The sequence below is a fragment of the Sinocyclocheilus rhinocerous genome, unplaced genomic scaffold, assembly GCF_001515625.1.
Source record: "Sinocyclocheilus rhinocerous isolate Xijiao unplaced genomic scaffold, SAMN03320098_v1.1 scaffold1694, whole genome shotgun sequence".
NCBI lineage: Eukaryota > Metazoa > Chordata > Actinopteri > Cypriniformes > Cyprinidae > Sinocyclocheilus > Sinocyclocheilus rhinocerous.
Genome location: NW_015626863.1, coordinates 1,219,232 through 1,242,108, shown reverse-complemented (window position 1 = coordinate 1,242,108; position 22,877 = coordinate 1,219,232). Strand labels below are relative to the sequence as shown.

The 22,877-nt window shown below is 33.8% G+C and overlaps 1 pseudogene; it reads right to left on the bottom strand.

Annotated features, from left to right (window-relative positions):
- The window catches only part of LOC107718127 (potassium voltage-gated channel subfamily C member 1-like), a 60,119-nt pseudogene that overhangs the window by 10,094 nt on the left and 27,148 nt on the right, over nucleotides 1-22,877 (bottom strand).

Genomic DNA, 22,877 nt, shown 5'->3' with positions numbered 1-22,877 from the left:
TATATATTAGTATATACTTCTGCTTGTGGCGAAGCTACTTGTGATGAGCTTTGATTCTTCATGTGGCTTTCTCTTTTACCACCTGCAATAGTGGAGTGTTCCTTTAAAGGTACAAAACAGATTTTAATAGCAGTGTGCGTTGTTGAATTTACTGGTTTACATAAATTTTTATAATGTAAAATTTACAGTTTTTGGCCGTAAATGTGTTTACCGTTTTTCTGTATTTTTTACAAAATTATTCTGGCAACCACAGCTGCCAAAATTATTTTGTAAAAACTACAGAATTTTTTTAACAGTGCAGACAGGAATATTTTGCTAAATGCACATTATATTTTTTACTTAGCCTGTTCTTCAACATTTAATGTATGTTTAAATAAATCCGTCAAAAACAAATTTTTATGTCAGGCAACTTAAAATACAGCTTGTAAACAATAAAAGTAATACGACGTACGCTACGTTTACCTCAGAAAAGCCATTCAATGGCCTATGCTAGATAGTTAGCTAGAAAAATAAGTCTAGAGAGGAGCTTTTTGCTAAAAAATGCACTGCATTACATATTCATTATATTTTTACTTATACAATAAATATTGAAGAATAGGTTATTTTAATAAATCTGTCAAAATACAAGTTTACCTTATAAAACATCAAAATAACAAGGTTTGAAAACCTTATAAAATATCTATATAATTGGCACAGAACTGGACTATAAACATAATAATATTATTAAAAAGTTATTATTATAACATTATTAGTATACAAACTGGCTTATGTGCAGTTTAATTGTTTGTATACACATCAGTTGTTAATTTTACCAACTGACAGGGTTCCACGTATAGTTTACAGCATTAGTTGAGAGAGATTTTTTCCTTAAATAAATATTGTCATGTAACTGATATATACCGAAAAGAATGGATATTGCAACAAATTGAATCAAATCACATGCTTGTGAATCAAAATTGAGTCGAATCAAAATGAATCATAAAATTTGTGTCAGTAGGCCTACCCAGCCCTAGATTATGTCATATATGTTGTTATGAAGGTCCCATGTACAGTATTGAATGAGAAGCTACTCCAGCTTGACCTGTCCCGGCAGTATGCCGGCATATCGACCGCTGGGCTGTTAGAGATTGGGCTGTTAGCTCACATTACCCACAATTAAGCTCTATTGATCGGCTTGTGACCAGAACACTGAACACCACAACCATGACGGGCCGCTCACCGCTGGAATCTGCTGTAACGGGAGAACAGATCTGGACTGTGTTATCAAACTAGTCCTTAAACTTAAACAGCGCCACTTGTTAACCTTGAACAAGACGGCACTGTGCACAATAATAGAGACGCTGGTATTTAGACAATAATGGCCTGTAATGTTGTATATGTTGAAATGGGTTTCTAAATGATGAGTTGTGATATTTGCCGACAGGAAATGCACGGTTGCAGCAGAAACAAACTCATGCAACATTAACAACTACACATATAGACATGGAAGGAGTGCGTGTGTGATATGAAATGAGTTGAGTGATATAGTGAGAGGGCCTCTGTCATTGTAGTTTATGAATGGCTTGTTAAATGCTATTAATTACTATGCGAAATATAATTATTAACCGATATTTATTGATAAAAATCCGATTGTCATTCTGACATGAACATGCTCAATTGTCCCTCCAGTTACTTTGTGTCTTCAGAATATTTTTGAAATTAAAAAACGAATTGTACTAATTGAATCGAACCAAATCGAGACTAAAATTCACATTTCATGATGCATTGCGTCATTTAGAAAGGATCATAACTGAATCAAACCATCAGGGCAAATATTTACACCTCTATTTGTAAAGCATAACCGGTTCACTATATACAGACTAAATATAGACCTTCATGCTGTTGGCTTGACGGAACTAGAGCACACCTGTTCAGTTTTGAAAAATGTCCTGCTCTCAAGGCATCTCTCCAGACTCTCACTTTGACCTTGTAATGCCAAAATAGGTTACAATTTGTGTGTATAAAATAGAAATATCAATAAATTGAGAGAGTATTGTAAAAGAAAACTTTGCCTTACACCTTCCTAAAATCTGACAACAGTTTTAAGGTGCTTTATTAATAATAAAATATAAATAAATCAATAAATGGTCATATTAAATATTTATTTGTTATGTACACATGATTTTTTTTTTCAACATTTTTAGTTTTTTAGATACAATAAAAACGTATGGTGATCGCTCACTGTCAAGTTCAATAGCAATTTGCTAGATTTATTAAAATCAGTATTAAATAAAAAATAGTATATAAATAAAAAAATATAGAATACTAAGTTTTTAAAAAATAAAAAAAATGTTACAATTAAATGGAACTGTTTTATATCAAAAGATTAAGGAATATGTAATTCATGATATTATATGTATAAATTATTTTTATGAACTTTTTAAATGCACGGTGATCGCTGATTGTCACATTTTCTTGCTGGATTTATTAAAATTACAATATTTAAATAATACTAAAATATTAAAAATAAATAAATAAATATAATAATAATAATAATAAATAATTTTAAAAACATAAAAAAATACTTTAAAATGGAAATAGTTAAAAATGTCTTATATTAAAATGAACCGTTTTATCACAAAAGATTTAAGAATATTTGATTCATTTATTTGATATGATTCCCTTATAATCAAAACATGTGGTGTTTTATTTTTGTTTTTTAGTGCCAAATAAAAATAACTGAAATTAGTGTATAGTTGTTTTACAGTGAAACTACTGATGTTTGCTTGTGAGCGTGGAAAGGGGCACTGATGAAGTTCAACTAGTTGAGCACACACGGAAATTGACCAGTTTGAACACACACACAAGACCATAAACATACAAGACAAACAAGAGGACATGAAGGAAGACAACAGGAGATAGAAAGACAGAGAAGAGAGAAAGAGAAAGAGAAGAGAACTCACAATGGCTTACAGAGATCCTTCACAGAGACTTAAGAAGTCTGATACTGACTTTGACTCTGAGCAAATAGTCTCATGCAAACAGCATTAGAGCAGGGCAGGTCGGTGCGCACACACACACACACACACACCGTGTGTAGTCAGGTTTAAGTCCCCACCAGGATATATAAACCAGTACACACACACACACACACTCCTCTAAGACCAGTGAATTTAGGGATTATATTGCACAGGAAGAGATCGCTTTAACACCCAGAGCAATATGTGTGTGTGTGTGTGTGTGTGTGTGTGTGTGTGTGTGTGTCTGAAGGTTTTCACAGATGGCAAGTGAAAACAGGAGTATATTTAGATCTTAATTCGCCTCCCATTGGCACAGTGAGCATCACACACAGTGTACGCTCGCTGCATCGTGCCCAATTAACAGTCTAATGTCCGTTCCACGAGGCACTACGGCTCTGTTCCAAACCCTAGTGCGCTGCCTCGCTGTCTACATAGGCTGCAAGCTTCTAAGGCAGCATCCATAGCTGAAATGGAACCTCATACTGTTAGTGACTGAGCTGAAATGCTCTCCATGGCCATTAACTCACACGGCACACAAATAGAAGACTCGACGGATGCTTGGAACTGATTTCCAATAAAGACTGACATTAGCAGTTGCACAAATACTCAAATAATGGAAGAAAAAGCACAGAAATAGATAAAATCATTTTGCAATGATTATGTGATTATGTTTTTCATGAGGGTTACATATGATCCCACCTTATTAATCTTATTAAGGCAGCATAATTAGGATGCTTGCTATGACTATTTCTATAGTCATTTTCTTGTCAATCATTTCTGTGCTTACTTAAGTATTTTATACCCAGAATTAGTGATTTTAAACAAACCAACAACCCCAAATATTTAACTTCACTATTACTTTTATGAATGATCAAACCAGTGCTGTTATTGTTAACTAAAACTATTCACTCTATTAAAATTTGTTTTCATTAATTAAAATAAAGCTGAAATAAAAAACTATAAATATTACATGAAAAAATTCTAATTTAAACTAAAATAAGTTTAAGCTGAAGCACTAAATGTGTTCAAACTGAAATAAAAATACATTAAAGGTAAATAGAAATATTTTTTAGAAATATATTTTTTATTATAATCAAAATCAGATCACTAAATTATTAAAATTGTAATCTTAAAACTTTACTGCATGGTGATCATCACTGATTGTCAAGTTGAATATAAATTTTGCTTGATTTATTAAAATCAATATTAAAATGAATATAGAGCAATCAAAATGTAAAAAATAAAAAAATAAAAAAGTTTCATATTAAAATGAACTTTTATATCAAAAGATTTAGGAATGTTAGATTCATTATAATATGTATACATGTTTTTCGGAACAAGACAAAGTTTATTTTTATTTACAACAATAAAAATGCATGGTGATCGCTGACTGTCAAGTTCAATTGAAATTTTGCTTGACTTTTTACAATCAAAATTTAAATATGAAACAAAATGAATAAACAAATATATAAATAAACAAAAAAAATTAAATGTTGCATTGGCAACTAACTGAAATAAAAAATAAGTTTAAATAAAGTACTACAATTACTAAAACTGAAATAAAAGATAAATTAAAGATAAATAGAAATTGACAAAGTTAGTAGAAGTTTTAAAAAGTGTTTTCTTTTTTGTAAATAAAAATATAATAATAATAATATTGATGATGATGATAATAATACACTCTAAAAAATGCTGGGTTGTTTTAACCCAACTTTGGGTCAAATATGGACTAACCCAACTTTTGGGTTAAATTTTTCAATTACATTTTTAACCCAAAAGTTGGGTTAGTCCATATTTGACCCAAAGTTGGGTTAAAACAACCCAGCATTTTTTAGAGTGTACTAATTAAAATGTCATTAAAATAACAATTTCGAAAGATTTAGGAATATTTATTTCCTCAATAAATTACCTTACAATCACAGAATATTATCTGTTTCATTTTAATTTCTAATGCCAGGTAAAAATGTGAAACTACTGTAGCTGTTTTATATGCTCTATAGTCTATACTACAGTATACACAGATATTTGTTCACTAGGTTTTGTAACAGAGCCCAGATGTTAGTTTAGCTAGAGACAGATAAAAAGCTGCTTTAGCCATGTAGCAGAACTCACACATACATACACATATCTGCAACAGACACTGGATGTTCACTTTAAAGCATAACATTATGCTATTTCTGTGTCTATAGGTGCTCTGGATGTTAAAGTGATTGCTGAAGCCCAGGATAAATGCCGGGGGAACGTGGGCTTGGGTTTTTACCACGGTTCTTTCTTACCTTCTCAACGTCAGTCAGTCTATGAGTCTGTCCAAATATCCCAGTGTCTGTCTGTCAACCAGTCAGTCAGACGTCAGTTACACACACACACACACACACACACCTCAAAAACAAGATCACACACACATATACACACACACACAGACCATCGCACACATGTAGGAGTTTCCGGCTACGCTAGGAACTGAAGCAGGTTGTGGTCGTTTGAGCTGATTCGTAGGACTGTGCCACACATAAAGACTCTTTTTCTCCATCCGTCTTTGGTTTTTCCCTCCCTGTCTCTTTCTAAAACTTCAAAGTGTTGAAGCAGAAAACCAATTTGAAAGTATTTAGGCCTGTATTTAAGATTTATGTATTTGAATTGCAATATAAAATTTCCATTCAGTTTTAGCATAAACAAACTAATATGCTTATAGTGATGCATATTTGTCAGTCATAAATGAAACTGGTAAGATTTCTGTAATAGTACTAATGAAATGAATGTTTTAAATGCATAATAACAAGGCGTAAATATTTATCATCAATAAATCCAAATAGTTTCAATCTTATACATTTAATTAAATATCGCTTCTTCCACAGCTAGTTATATTTGAACCATGTTCGTACTTTTTAACTGAACAATAAAAAAAAAAAAATCACAATTAATTGATTTTAAACAATCTGAATTAAAGCATTGTTGTTTAAATAAAACCAAATCTGTGTTATTTTAGTATCATTGATATAGTATAGTATTTGTTAATATTTTAAATTAGATTTTACTTTCTATTATGCATTTTCACTTTATTTTTAAGTTCAATTAACTTGTTTTTGTAATTTTGTTTACTTTTTGTTTTTTTATTCATTTTTAAAAATTCATTTTAGATTATTTTAGTACTTCAAGTTAAACAGAATAAAATGGCAAATGCTGCCTTGACAATAGCTGAAATATAATTAGTTAATGTTTTTATATTTTATTTCAGTTAACTTTATTTTATTTCAAGTAACATTTTTTTATAGTTTTAATTCCAGTTTTAGTTAACGATAATAACGTCTCGGTTACGTATGGTAACCCTCGTTCGGCTCCTCAGCGAAAACCTGAATATGTGCTGCATCTGCTGCCTACTTATACTCACGCTGTGATCAGCGGCATCTGGATGCAATAATCGCATGCCAATGTGCATTGGCTCGTTTAGTTTACACTCGAAGTAGATTGGTCTCTCTAAGCGAGATCCCAATTCGTCGGTCATCCGACGTGACGTCGAGAGTGACTGACTGAAAGGGAACCTTGAATCCAATAGATGCAAAATAGAAAATAATAATCTATGCTGTGATTTTTTTGAGTGCAGAAATCTTACCTGTTTCATGCATCACATATAGAGCTATTATTTTGTTCATATTTAAACTGTGTAATTTAAATGGATGGACATTTTATATGCAATAAAAAATACATAAACCTTAAACTTAGGCCTAAATATATATATATATATTTTTTTTGGAGTGAATGCTGTGTTCGCAGCATGGCACAGAACCAAGAACTTGCAGTCATTTGAATTCATCTTGACCTCTATCGACCCCTGACCTTTAACCCTGGGGAGACTCGATTCGGCACAGCGAACACCTAAACAACCTTCCAGTCTGTTTTTCTATGTGTGTGCAGTTTTAAGCGTTGCCTCATCATGCCAGGGTCAAAGGTCACCGGTGGAGTGAGGGAAACACATTGAAAACACAATAAGCGACGTCACATCACAACAAACACAACACGCGCGCACGCACACACGCACAGCGAGGAGGAGGAGGACGGGGGGAGACAGTAGAACAGTGAGAGAATATATGAAGAAGCCAACATACAAACGCGGGATATGACACAACCTGAAGAAAAAGACAATACAGAGCATGTGAGATCCCACTGAAAACACACACATACACACACACACACAGCAGCTGCAGTTCCATTTGTAATTGCAGTGGATCTCATATGACATTAAAAACAATCTTTGTTACACAAACTCTACAGTGTCCAACTTTGTCCCATATGCATGTTTTTCTCATTATAGAGTATGAGGTTAGTGTGACAGACCTGAATACGTCGGAGTAAAGATTGGGTTTCTGCTCTCTTCATGAGACGGTACGTATATCCCTTAAAGGATCTTTAAACTTTCCAGGTTTTTTTCAACCTAATAATTTTGCCTTTTTTACAGTCATACAATTACAATAGAAGCCTAGCAGGTAACCCTAACCTAGCAACCTAACCTATCATAACTATCAACCAGTATTAGAAATATTTTAATTTATTGCTATCAGTGCTCATTTTCAATATTTTTACATTTAGATGACCTTTGCCCTATTTTATTAACTTTAAGTAACTATTAATTTAATAATACAGTTAACTGTAATATTTTGGTAATTTAAACAATATCTATTTTTCATATTATAAGTTGCATGATCAGACAAATGCACTTTCTGTGTGAGATTTGTGCCGTCTCACTGTATTTGTGCTGAGTTTCTACATGTCTAGTGTTAAACTGGGTGATAAATTCTCCCCCGTGCACAGACATTTTTGTCATTGACTGTCCAGAGCGGGACAGTCAGCAGTTTAAGAGGTGCAAAAACATACAAGAGCAAATGCATCTGTCAGAGAGCATGTGAAACCCAACCTTAAACTCATATTCAGCAGCATTATACAACATTAGATTAATTTCCTTTAACCAATGAAACTAATGACAGTTTGTTAGGACAAAAACACAACATCAACACGAAAAATTACACCCATCAACAACGACACACCCATGGAGGTGTAATTGTGCTTGTGTTTGGTTTCGGTGCTAAATGGCTTGAAAAACTGGACTTTATGTGCATGCATGTTAAGTATGTTTCTATTTCTGTGGTTGGTTTTTACCTCTGAATACTATGGTTTGATCCATGCTGAAGCGAAGTTTGCATTAAAGTCTATTCGTCTGTAAGCAGTGGATCGCTGACTGAACTCCTGACTCTAACAGTGCCAAATGGAGACGGGTTGAGTTGAGGAAAGGGCAACCGGCGATAAATTGGGTTCTGAGAATTGCGTGTGCATGGATCGGACATTGTTTGTGTCATTTGTTGTGCATTTTTTAATGGGTGGAGAGGAGATTTGTGTGGCTGTTGGAGGTGACAGTACAGGGTCACAAAGTTTTGGGGGATGTTGTGTGTAACAGAAGATTTGTCACTGAAAACGAAAATGGATAGGATCAAGGATAATGCATTGCATAAAAAAAAAAAATTTAGGGAATGGAAGAATGTAGAGCAGGGGTGCCCAAACTCGTTCCTGGAGGGCCGGTGACCTGCAGAGTTTAGCTCCAACTTGCCTCAACACACCTGCCGGGAAGTTTCTAGTATGCATAGTAAGAGCTTGATTAGCTGGTTCAGGTGTGTCTAATTGGGGTTGGATCTAAACTCTGCAGGACATCGGCCCTCCAGGACTGAGTTTGGGCACCCCTGATGTAGGGGGTAAAAAGAGGATAGTGCATGTCAGGAAAGAAAAATTGAGGAAACTCCCCTGCCGGGAAGTTTCTAGTATGCTAAGTAAGAGCTTGATTAGCTGGTTCAGGTGTGTCTAATTGGGGTTGGATCTAAACTCTGCAGGACATCGGCCCTCCAGGACTGAGTTTGGGCACCCCTGATGTAGGGGGTAAAAAGAGGATAGTGCATGTCAGGAAAGAAAAATTGAGGAAAACTGACATGCAAATAACCATTAAACTTAAATAGAGAAAGTGAAGAGGAAAAAGCAAAAGGCTTAAAAGAACGATTTTCCAGTTATCTGTGTGTTTTTAAATATGTTTTCACACTTGAATCCTAAACTCACCAAATGTACTGTAGATTCCTTGAGGTGGACCAGAAAAGAATCCAGTTCACTTTGTATTCACATTGTTTCTGGCCTTGAAAAGTGGGTTCGGATCTCATTTTGACCCATTTTAGTGCTCATTGACTTGGTGTAAGACTATCTGTTTGCTGGTAAATATTTTTGTCATTTCATTTGGTGCTGCTATTGGTTCGGAAATTACACACTTCACATTTAATCTATTTTATCTAATTTATTTATTATTGTAAAATATTAATACATTTCAATGATGATTCCTCAAAATGATGCACCAAAGGTGGTCGATTAAACCCTCCAGCCTAGTAAAGGTTAAGTAAAAGTAAAGGAAGATCTGAGTTTATGTGTGCAGTTTTCAATTATTTTATTTTTGTTTTGTTTTCTTATTAATTTAAATTAATTATTAAATGAATTAATTATATTTTTATTAATTAATTTTCTTATATATTTGTATATTTTTTAATTAATTAATTATTTTTTATTAAAATCTACATTAAAATAGCATAAGCTGCTCATGTCCTCGTGTCCTGAAAGTATGGAGCTAAAATAGTCTCAAAATTAATGCGTTTACGGTACATCATAGACAAATGTGTAAGCTTATTCACATTCACAAAAAAGTAAATATATTTGCAAACAGCAATTCATAACTTTATTTGTATTTACTGCAAAAAACAAATATTTTCTTACTTTGCATTTTAGTCTTATGTTCAATTACAGATGTCTAAAAAGTGTTTATGTCGAATTTATTGCAGATGTTGAAAAATATTTATTACTTTATTAAAAATGTATCCAAATTAAGTGAGTTTATGCTTAAAACAAGAAAAAATATATGTCAATCTGTCATATTCTAGTTTTCCCTTTGAATCAATTTAGATTTTTTTTTCTAGTTTTAAGCATGAAACTCACTTAATTTTTATAAATCGTTCTTTGTGGCAAAATGTGAAGTATATTATCACACAATTTGACTATTAAGCATGAAGATATTCAGATATTATAAACATTAACATCATTATTTTCTGAAAATCTGCTTTTGAAACAATGTGTATAGTAAAAAGCGATATATTAATAAATTTGACTTGACATGTAAGCCGGACTTCTTGTAAATGCTCTCAGCCCCTGAAACCAACCAAGTGTGAAAACACCCTGAGATGTTTAGTGCTTATGTAATCTGTATTTTTGGAGAGATGGACACGAGAGAGATGGCGTGAGATCAGCGTGTAAAACCCGTTATTTGGGAGGTTGTTACGGGATGCTTGTGTGTGTAAACTATGTTAATTAACTAGATTTTTAAGATCTAATACATCTGTTACAGACACTGGGACTGGGCTGAGACTGATGTTCCCTTCACTGCATGACTGTGTGACTGTGTGTGTGTGTGTGTGTGTGTAAGCCGTGTGCAGAAGCACTAAAACGTACCTTTCCGCACATTCCCATCAGCGGGTCGAAACTCTCGCGTGTTGAGGAGGAAGCAGGCTCTGTCCTGCTGGTAGCATTCTTGTGTTCGGCCCACCGGGCTGCGCTCGTCCGGACTAAGAACCTGATCGATTGTTGGACAGTCCTCGTTTGCTAGAGCGGCGCTGGCTGCGTCACCGTTCTGCTTCGAGTCTGAGGAGAGACATGAATGAGCAGAGAGAAAGTGTGAGGAGGAAGACACATGATATTCAGCAGGAAACAGCTGTAATCAGGTGAAATGTTCCAGCAGAATTAGGTGAAAATACTAACATAAAGTTTAAAGCAATAGATCACCCCAAAATGAAAATTGTGGCATCATTTAATCATGTCATTCTAAACCTGTATGACTTTCCTTCTTTGAGTCTGTGAGTTGAATTTGAGAAGTGAATCAGTTTGATTTCACACCAGTTCTGAGAACTGATTCAAACGATTCACTGAAATGATCGGACTCAAAACAATGATTTGTTCATAAATCAACATTTAAATTTTTTTTTTATCCAAGCTCTGTAGCAGTGAATAAGGAATTTATTCACTGTTCCTTACCAGGGTTATTATCATTAACTAAAACTTAAGCTTTTAAAATTTAAAATTTTTGTTACTTAAAATAAAAAAAAATTATATTAGATGAAAAACTAGAAATGCTGCCTTGGCAACTAACTGAAATAAGTTTGACTAACTGAAACTGGAAATAAATAAAAACTGAAACTAAACAAACTTAAACTGAAATAAAAATAAATTAAACCTAACAAGTAATATATATAAAAAATAAAAAATAAATGACAAAAGCACATAACAATATTACTTAAAATGTAATTAAATTGAAAACTAAAAATATATAACTAAAAGCTAATTAAAAATATTAATAAAAACTATAATAATATATAAATAATTTAATAATATATAAATAAATAAACAAACAAACAATACATTTGCTTGTAAAACCTAAGTTCGCCTAAGTTACTCTTTCTAAAAGAGAAAACACCTATCATGTCCTAAACAAAGAAATTACAACGCATGTAATATATCTGGAAATAATGTGATAGCAAAAAGATAAGGTTTATGCATTGCACTTTTTCTGTCCTGTACCTTATAGAATGTATGTAGAACTTATAGTGCAACGTGACCCTGTAGAACTATTAGAGACTTCCAGGTTTATAAAATGATGAATAATTGATAATAGGCATGACATTAACAGGAAGAGCAGTGCACCTGCAGAAATGCACGCACACACACAAACACATATGCTGTTGTACAGTATAAGGACAGTATGTTGTATTGTAGCGTTTTTAACATCATTTTAACACGAGCCGGGTTGCGGGGCTCGTGGGATGTGTTTGTTCTTCTTTTTGGGCAGCTTCTGCTTGGCCATGGCCAGAGAGTAATACATGCCGAAGTTGTTAACAATGACGGGCACGGGCATGGCAATAGTCAGCACCCCCGCGAGGGCACACAGCGCCCCCACCAACATGCCCGACCACGTCTCCGGATACATATCTCCATAACCTAAAAGATGATGAGCAGGAGGAACTCATTGGTACTTGCGCGAAGCGTGTGTCCGAGAACCCTGAGACCCACGAAGTGGCGCGTCAGCTTGAAGATGCGCAGGATTCGGACGAAGCGCACCACTCGCAGGAAGCCCAACACATCTTTCGCCGCTTTGGAGGAGAGTCCGCTCAGACTGACCTCTAGGTAGAAAGGCAGGATCGCCACAAAGTCGATGATGTTCAGCATGCTCTTGAAGAACTCGGCCTTGTCGGGACAGAAGACGATGCGCGTGAACACCTCGATGGTGAACCAGATCACGCACATTCCCTCCACGTACGTCAGCCATCTGTCTGTCACCACCTCGTACACGATCTCCTCTCTCGTCACGTTCCCCTCCGTCACGTTCTCCGTTTTGTTGTAGATGGTGTTGAACGCTTCGTGCGTCTCCATGCAGAAGGTGGAAATGGAGATGAGGATGAACAGAAGGGATCCGCATGCCACATACTGAAAAACAAGAAAGAAAGAGAGAGTTCGGCAGAGATAACAAAAAATGATGGATCAACATACAAAACAAGCACAAGTTGTAACTCAGCATTTGTTGTAAGTAAAAACCTTTTTTTTTCATGTACTGGTCAGTTCTGAGATGTTGGGCTATTTGGCTTTTCATAATGTGTTGGTTTAAAAAAAAAAAACATCAAAAAATACACTTTAAGTCTTTATTTTATTGCACTACTGTATCTATTTGCGCCTGTAGATTTAAATTACAATACTTATCTTTAAAGGTTGTTTTTTGTAAATAAGTTTTCATCTCTACTTCTGTAGCTCTTTCATACACCAAACTTTACAGTTTTATTCCCATCTATATTCTGAAGGTTTTTATAGAGGGGTTTGTTCATTTATCATTCGCCTGTTTTTTTACAACATTTTATTTCTAAAAACATAGTGAAATTTTTATTTTTTTTTCTGGCTGTTGACAGTATTTTCCGATTCATGGAGTAATAATAAGAGATGTCCAAAATCTCCTCAGTAAAAACCTTTAACTCTAATATGTTAACAAAATGAAACAAGACTTTTGAACCTGGCTTTGTCCAATGTTCAGATTTATTTCCTGGAAATGTATTCAAACTAGTGTATATTTAATTACATAACGCCTTTTTTTGCATATTTAAACAGAACATTTCAGAAAACTTGGAAAACTTGTTTTTAATTCTTAAAATAAATAAGTCAACTGGGGAAGCATGGTGATATCCACTAGTTTTCTGTAAAGCTGCTTTGAAACAAATATGAATTGTGAAAGTGCTATGCAAATAAACTTGAACTGAATTAACAATCATGCTTTATTCCGGTAAGTAGATGCTTTTATCCAAAGGAACTTACAGTTCACTTATTACCGACACAATCTCTGTGGAGTAACCTGAAGTTAAGTGCCCTGCTCAAGGACACTATGCTAATAGCTAATGACCCAAACCAGCATCCGGTAGTTTCCAGCCTTAAGCTTTAACCACTACACCAAACCGGTGGGACGCAAACCCACAACCTTGCTTCATTTAGAGATATCCATTGTGCTGGAACCACATTATGCATTATATATTATTAAATAACATTTACATTTATGCATTAGGTAGACACCAGTGGTATTTTAGCATTAGTGTTTTTTAACATTTTGAATTAGCTTGTATTTATATATTTTGATTGTTTTTAGTTTAAGTTTAGTTTATATTTTGGTAATTTTGTTATGTGCTTTTGTCATTTTTATAATTTTTTTTAACAATTCTATTTAATTAATTTTTTTAATACCCCAACTTAAACCTATTTTATTAGGTTTTTTGTTAATTTTTTGTTTATGCTTTCATCTTAAATTGTATTTTATTTCAGCTTTATTCCAATTAATGAAAACACATACCGAATGAAACTAAAGTACTTGGACTCAAATTGCAAATCTCAAAGATGTGGGCCTTTTTGGAAACGTCAACTATATAATCAAGAAGTTACAATTAATGAGCAAGTAAGTTATAACAAAACTAGGAATAAATTAAAAAACACATTCTGGTAAGTTGACACAATCCTCAATCTCCAATATGATAAAACAAAATGTATAAATCACCTGTGGAAAATCTGAATTTATATGCTGCCTCTCTACTGTATATTGACTAATGCATAACTAAGAGTTTGCCGTTCAATGATGTTTATTAAGGGCATCATTTGATTTCCTCTAGACATTGATTGCTATGTACACGAGATCAGTTTTCATAGCCATGATGACTATACATAGCTTCATATATCTGTGAAATCACATGTACCCGAAAGACCTATTTGTCCAACACTGAGATCAGGTAAAACAATATGTTTCTGTAAACAGATACATACAGTATCATAGCTTTACATACAGATCAGTGCCAGTGGATATGAAATGCAGATTCTGTGATCAATGCAGTACAAAAATTATCCAAAAAATAACCTGACAGAGAAAGACATGGTGGAAAGAGGGTTAGATACAGAATAAAACATTAAACTCTGTTTTTAAAGATAAAATAGTCTTGTTTTATCACAACATCACACTTGAGTGAATAAACAGGGGTAAATTTTAAATAATTATATAATTAAATAATTATAATTAAAAAATTATAATATCAAAGATGGTTTAAAAGATTATTTAAGAAAATTACTTAAAAAACTTAAAATGCGTCTTCATGTAAGTTAACTATCAATTTCTCACTGAACTTTTGCAACAAACTGAAATAAATAAGCTGAAGTACTATAATTGCTCAAACTGAAAAAGAGCTTAATAGAAAGTTATGTACAAAATACATAAAATTACTAAAACTGAATTTTTTAAAATAAAAAATATAAAATGAAAAGCTAATTCATAATAGTAATAAATATAATATTAACTATAAATATAATATTATTATAACAATATATAAATCATAATATAAATAATATATAGTATATAATACATACATAGTAATATACATGAACCGCACTCTGAACTATTTTCCAAAAAGTTCATAGTAATTTTATTAAATGTTTAAAAAATAATTAAACACTAATAAAAAAAAGACAAAAGCACATAACAAAATGAATAAAACTAAAATTAAAATTAATGTTCAGTTAATATTGTTCCCTCCTGGTGGAATGACCTGCCCAACTCAATCCGAGCAGCTGAGTCCTTAGCCATCTTCAAGAATCGGCTAAAAACACATCTCTTCCATCTTTATTTGACCCTCTAACTCTAGCACTCTCTATTCTAATTCTATTCTTTAAAAAAAAACGTGCACTCTATTCATTTACTAACTGCTTGTTTTCTTTAAAAAAACACTAGCTTCTCTAATCTTTTTGTATTCTATCGGTTTTCTTTTTATTTATTATACAATTAACAAAATTAAAAAAACGGTCTCTAACACAAGCTTGCTCTATTCTTTTTCTATTCTATCTAGTTTTTCTTTTCATATATTATATAATTTAAAAAAAAACCTTGCTATGTGTAATAAGTGTTATTGTGTTATAGCACTTGTATATCATTGCTCTCTTATTGATTTTGATTGCTTCCATTCTCCTCATCTGTAAGTCGCTTTGGATAAAAGCGTCTGCTAAATGACTAAATGTAAATGTAAATGTAAATGTAAATAAAAAAACTGAAAATATAAAAATTAATGCAAATTCAAAATATTAATAAATACTATACCAGTATTTAAACAATACTAAAATAACTAATACAACAACACTAATACTAATAAAATAAGACTGACCACAGGACTGAAAAAATACCAAGTTCTGTCATGAAACTCTAGATGGCGCAGGCTGATGTCCTTAACGTAACTGATGATATTCTTCAACTTGTCACAAGCTGATTGGTTCATGTGACATACGCAGCCAATGAGCTTGCTGCTTTACATTTAAATGGCTGATTAGAATTCGCTTGAGCATTGCAGCGTGCTTTCAGAGTTCCTCTGAAACCCTCCACCTTCCCCAGCTCCACCTGTATAGATCTGCTACGGGTTATTTTATATGCTAATTGTGCAGCAGCAGTATGTCTTAAATACTCACAGCACCATATCGGCTTATGTACTGGCAGTAGCAGGGTCATGTACTTGCTTGCAGCAGCAGCAATAATCTACAAATACAGCAATAACCAACAGCAGCAGCAATCGAGCAGCAGCAGCAGTGTAGCAGATCTATTCTGCTAAGACCAAGTACATTAACAATGTCATAGCCATTACCATGCTAAAATCTTCCGGGAGTTCTCATGATAGAACATGTATATATTCTAGACTTAATTTTAACTATTTTCCAAAAAGTTAATATTAATATTTATAATATTATAATATTATTTACAATTATAATAATATAATTATAAAGTTAATCGAATATAATAATTATATAGATAATAATAATAAAATATAGATAATCTAAATATTAATTTATAATTCATATTTGTGTAAAAATGTGCTTGCTTTCGATAAACAGTTGGTCAAATAAAGATGACAATGACTAGTAGTAGTAATAATCATCATCATCATCATCAATTTCATCATTCCAGCAGGAGAAACCCTCTTCTGGTCCCTGGATACTCATTCCTCTGTATTTGGTCCACTCAAAAGTGTGCCAGAACCTAAACACACAGAAAACTCTGATCTACATTAGTCTCATACAGTCAGGCAGCAATTGACAGCACTCTGATCTAGTGGCATACAGGCATCGTCAGATTGACAGTACTCTAGCCCAATAATGTTGGGGGATCCAGTGGGGGCAGTCATATTTCACTCTTTATCACAACCCTGCTAAAAGTGCCAGTACGTGCGCTCATTGGCGCCCCTTCAGCTGGTGGCGCCCTAGGCAACCGCCTAGCTCGCCTATGCCTAGAAACGGCCCTGCATTCAATTGTAACCCACCGAATAAAAGCCCACTGAAGGCTCAGGGCTGGTGTGTGACGCCTGTCAGGAAATCACCCTGTTATGATTAATTTTACGTGTGAAAAGTCGAAAACTGCCAAAAATGTCACATTCATGCAACCATCTGATTGTGCAAGCAATTTCTCTCTCAAATTCACAAGCCTTTGCCTGCTGAGTATAATAGAGAAAGATCAAACATGTATTTATAAAGAGATCACACACACACTCAGAGCCACTCATGTGCAAGAACTGTTCCAGGCAGTGAGGACACACTGGGCTGAAAGCTTCTCTTCCACTCCACCCCTCTATCTGCTCGCTCCATTTATCCCTCCATCCAAGACTGCTTTGTTTCACAGGCTGCCCAGGATTTGTACTGAACCATCTCCCTCCCTCTATAACACACACGCACATTTGTTTCTCTATCATGGTGGAGACTTTTCATGTGCTAAAGATATTTTTTCTACCTATTTCAATAATGAAATTTGTAAACTTTAGCATTTTACGTTTTCATGAAGATACTTCGTGATACACTGTAAACAAAGATGTTTAAGTTGTAAATAAAGATTACTGGAGTATGTTTTACAAGAAAATACTATTTCAGTATTTACTTCAAAATTTCACATTTAATTCAACAGGTTAATTGCAGTGTCTTTGTAATTATTTGTGAAATTGAACAATTTATGAGTTTAAAAACTAGTTTGAAAGTAAATTCTGGACCTTTTTTTGTTGTTGTTGTTGTTGTATAAAAATGGTTTTCAAATGTATAGGTGAGCACATTTCTGTTTTGTATCACATTTGCAGCATATATAATCACTCTAAACCCTCTTAAAATAAGAAATATTTGGAATTATGCAACCAGGAATATGATTACAAGAAAACACTATTTCAGTCTTTTTACTTCAAAATTCACATTTAATTCAATGCATCAATTGCTGTTTCTTTGTAATTATTTGTGATATTATTTACTAGCAATTTCAGAGTGAAAATTGTTTTAAAGTAAATACGATGCCATTTTATTCTCCGTGTATTAGAGTGATTTTCAACATGTATAGCTGAGCACACATTTCTTTCTTTTTCACATTTGCAGCACATAAAATCACTCCGAACCATCTTTAAAAGGGAAATGCAAACAGGAATATGGGAAACAAATAAAAAAATATCAGGAGTAAGAGCACAGCGAACAACAGATCTGAAGAGGACAGCTGCTGATCTCAGGTGAACATTAACGCTCAACTCTTTTTTTTATGTAAAGTACCTGCCTCATCCCATAAACCCTCACTCTCTCTCTGTTTGTCTTCAGTCTCAACCTGACCTAGTTACAGACTGCTGCAGTAACCAGCTTCCTCTGCCCAGGTCCCCCTCTCTCCTCATGCACCTCTTTCTCTCTCCATCTCTAACGCTCCATATTGGCTGCTTAAATGAGGGAACTAGTTAGTCAACAAACCAGTTGCATGTTTAAGTCACAATCTCTAGTACTTTACAACCTTTGCAACATTTATTCACATTTGCATGAAATGCATGAAATACCAGCATACTGCATACTGTAACCTACTATCTTAAATAACAAGCCCACTTTATTATACACAAGCTCAATACTCAATTCACGAGTCCATTCTTAAACTGTTGCATTGAATTGATTGCAACAATTAATGCAATACTCAGCGCATCTTTCATGAATGAGGCTCGAAATGTGTAAAGGTATGCAGTATGCAAAGATAAATGTAAGCATGCTTACAACTTACAACCCAGTCATGATTACAGAAATAAATATATTTTCTTAGCATTTTTTATTAAATTTTGTGTAAATGTTGCAACCTCTCTGCAATTTCATTACATTACTGAAGTGTTAAATCTTAGTTAAAAGGGCCAGTTATTATTGATTAACCAACCGAAATATGTCTAAAAACATAGTATTAGCATAGTACAGTGTACAAAAATGGGGTATTACCATGGCACCATATTGAAAAAAACAATGTATTATCATACTATGAAGCCCTAAAACAAAGTATTAGCACAGTACAATGTCCAAAAATATGGTATTACCATGACACCATATTGAAAAACATGGTATCACCATGCTTCACTGCCAAAAACACGGTATTAGCACATTATGGTGGTACTCTGTGTAAGTGCGTGAGTATTTGCTGCAGGCGACTGCACTGGAGCGCTGCTCGCTATCGTTCTGTCTTTGCTGCAGGAAGGGGAGGCGAGCACAGCGGTTGTCATGGAGACAGTGATGAAGCTGTGCTGCGGTAAACACACGTCATTAGAGCCACGTTAACACTCGTGTGCACACACTTTCACACACAGAAGCAGAGAGGGCACACGCGTCGTACAGCACAGTACAGTGAGCGAGACGTTAAAATGAACACAATCGCTCACAGCATGTGTGAAAGTCACTCGTCACTGTTCTTTCCTGTTTCCAGCCTGCTTTTCCCCCTAACTTTTCTTTCCTTCTTTCTTTCACTGGCCAGCTCTGTTAATCTCCACCATAAAGCAGCAAACGGATGTTAAAGGAAAATGAAATGAACATCCAGTCACTGTCAACTCAAATATCATTCAAAACTCATTTTGTGATAATTTTGCAGTTGAACACAGGAGATATTAGCAGGATATCCAGACTATTCACAAAAATGAATGAATGAATGAATGAATGAATGAATGAATGAATGAATCAGTCAGTCAAGAGTGTCAAGCGCCAAAAAAAGACACAAGAGGACCATAAAAGTAGTACATACTACATGCACACTATATACCAAAAGACACACAGAAGTCTGGGATCGGCAAGATATTTTAATGTTTTTGAATAAAGTCTCTTATGCTCGCCAAGGCTGCATTTATTTGATCAAAAATACAGTAAAAATTTACAAAACAAACGTTAGCTAAAAAGTTAATGACGACATGCCTTTTTAGTAAGCATTTCATTTTGATTATTTTCATTTAAAATAAATATTTACATTTTAAATTTTTATTATTTAATTCATTATTAGCATTTTATCAATTTGCAAACCCCAGTTTGAGAATCACAACTTTAAGAGAGCAACCGAAAAAGTTTAGTACTACATTTGCTAAAATGTGCAGCATGCAACAGAGCACACTCTGCAGGGTACTGTATCCCACAATGCAAAGCATCCTACTGTTCCATTTCCAGTGCGATGAATGAACTCAAGTTAATGTAACAGCCATGATTTTTAACATCTCTTGACTCATTATTTCATCACACTGCCAAATGAAAGCGATGGTTCACCCAAAAATGAAAATCCCGTCATCATTTACTCACCTTCATGTCGTTCTAAACCTGCATGACATTTTTTCTTTTGAAGAAAGAAGATATTTTGAAAAACGCTGGGAACCATATTGGATTCACTGTAAAAAATAAACACTCAAAATCTCTTCTTTTATTTTCCACAGAAAGTCATGCAGTTCTGGATCAACATGAGGCAGAATATTCATTTGTAGGTGAAGTATCCCGCCCCAAAAACACATTAATATGCAAATTAGATTTAGTTTATAGATACATTGTATATAATGAAAAAACCTGTTTATGGCCATTTTACACACATTTTGCATAAAGAAAAATGTTATATTGAATCATTCTGTTATAACATAGTTGAGAATCATCTTTATACAAAGTTTGGTAAAAAAAAAAAATCTTGAAAACTAAAAATATATTGGTGATTTTAAAAATCAATTGTTTTTGCCTATGCATGTTCATTCATGTGTTTTAATTTTTTTAAAGAAATTGAGTCCCGATGTCCTCTACCAAGGACATAGCATAACTTATGAATGAAATATCTTTTTTTAATATATATATTTTTAACATTATTTTTAATGCTCTAAACAATGTAAAGACATGGAAAAAACTAACTTTTTCCTAAAACTTTTTCTCGGGTCTTAAGAGGTTAAGTTTCAAAATTTTAACACAAAATTGGAAAATGCATTGGTTGCCACTTGTTAAATTAAATAAATATGCACATAAATTAGCACTGAATATTGTTTCATACAGTATACAGTATGCACTGTGCAGTAAGCAGCACACACTCCATGCTGAAGATGAGCACGGTGTAAAAGTACATCAGAACCTGCAGGGATTATCATCCAAACACGCTCCCTCGAGACTTCTGGCTCAGATCATTCCTGCCAACAAAAGTACAACCTTCTCACACATTTTAAAGGGCCCTTCCTGTTCGGTTCAAAGTATTAGTGTGACGTCGGGTTCAGTTCGGTACATCTGACCAATAATTGAGGTGCGGCAGCCTGAACACATCAGGATGCTTATATGGATGCAATATAAAGTCAAGAGAGGACAAAAGACGACCACATCTGACATTAGGAAGAGTTAAATTACAAAACACATAGTTCAAACTCTTAAGATTGAATGAGCCACATTAAAAGATGATAAATGCTGATAAACATATAATCAAAATTAAAGCTATAGTTGCTGCATTGCTCTTCAACTGTAAAGCTTTTTTGGCAATTTTTTATATTAATATTATTTAATATTAAATCATTGTTTTTTAATATGTTGTAATACTCCAGAATGTTTACCAATTATTATTCATAACAGACCTAACCATTTACATAACATCAGTGTCTTTTATCATATTGCTGTTGTATGGTTTCATAAAAGCCAAAAATAGGCAATAGGAAAAGTTAAATGACCAAATGTATAAATCAGACTCTAAATTATGATTGGATACTAAAGTTAATTAAATTGTCAACTGGCATTTAATATTAATATTCATTAATTTTTTTATATGCTTAATATTTATTTTTTTGTTTATATTCTTTAGGATTTTTAAAATCCATTTTTTAATTCAATTATTATTAATAATAAAACTGACTATTTATTGAACATCAATGTCTTTTATCATATTAGTTTTGCACCGTTTAATAAAAGCCATTTAAGGATCTGTTTTACAGTGATTTACCATGCTTTACCACTTCATGTTATACCTAAAAACACCTATTAACTCAAAATCAACTAAAATGGTAACAGTGGCTTATTTACTTAAAGGGATAGTTCACCCAAAAATGAAAATTCTGTCATTATTTACTCACCCTCAGGTTATTCCAAACCTGTATGAGTTTATTTTTTCTGTTGAACACAAAAGAAGATATTTTGAAGAATATGGGTAACCAAACAGATGATGTCCCCATTGACTTTCATAGTATGGAGAAAAAAAATACTATGGAAGTCAATGGGGACCGTCAACTTTTCTTTTTTTGTGTGTGTTCAACAGAAGAAACAAACTTATACAGCTTTGAAACAACTTGAGGGTGAGATTTTCATTTTTGGGTGAACTATCCCTTTAATTAACCGCTCTGACTGAATAATGATTTGGACAATCTGAAATTTAAATGAAATTTAAATATAAATAAAATATATACATATCTACAGATGCATATAGACACTGCATAGATGCTGTAGAATTGCACACATATACACACTCATGCATCAGCAAAGGAGGAAATATATCAAGCTGCCTGTCACATGGTAACAACCCAAAACATCAGAAGAGACACCTGAGAGAGATGGCGAGAGAGAGAGTGATCGGTCATTTGATGTAACACAGGACACTGCGGGATACTGAAGGTCATAGGGGGACAGCGTGTGTGTGTGTGTGTGTGACGGCATGCATGTCGGTAGCACATCTATAATTAAAGACAGCAACGTGCAACACTGGTTTACACATGCATTGGTGCATAGAAGTTAGTTCACGTTCATATGCACGGCTGCATGCAAACAAATGCACTTTTTTGTGTAGTGCTTCAGCTATTCTGAGAGCGTTTCATTAGTTAACACATTGTGTAAAACATGATGCACAAAAGCGTGCATGCTTGCAGTGCAAGCAAGAGAGCTCATGCACCGTTGCATGCTCGCAGGTGTTGCATGTGGGGCCGTCTAAGCGTTCTGCCTGTTTTGTCTGTAGAACACTGCAGT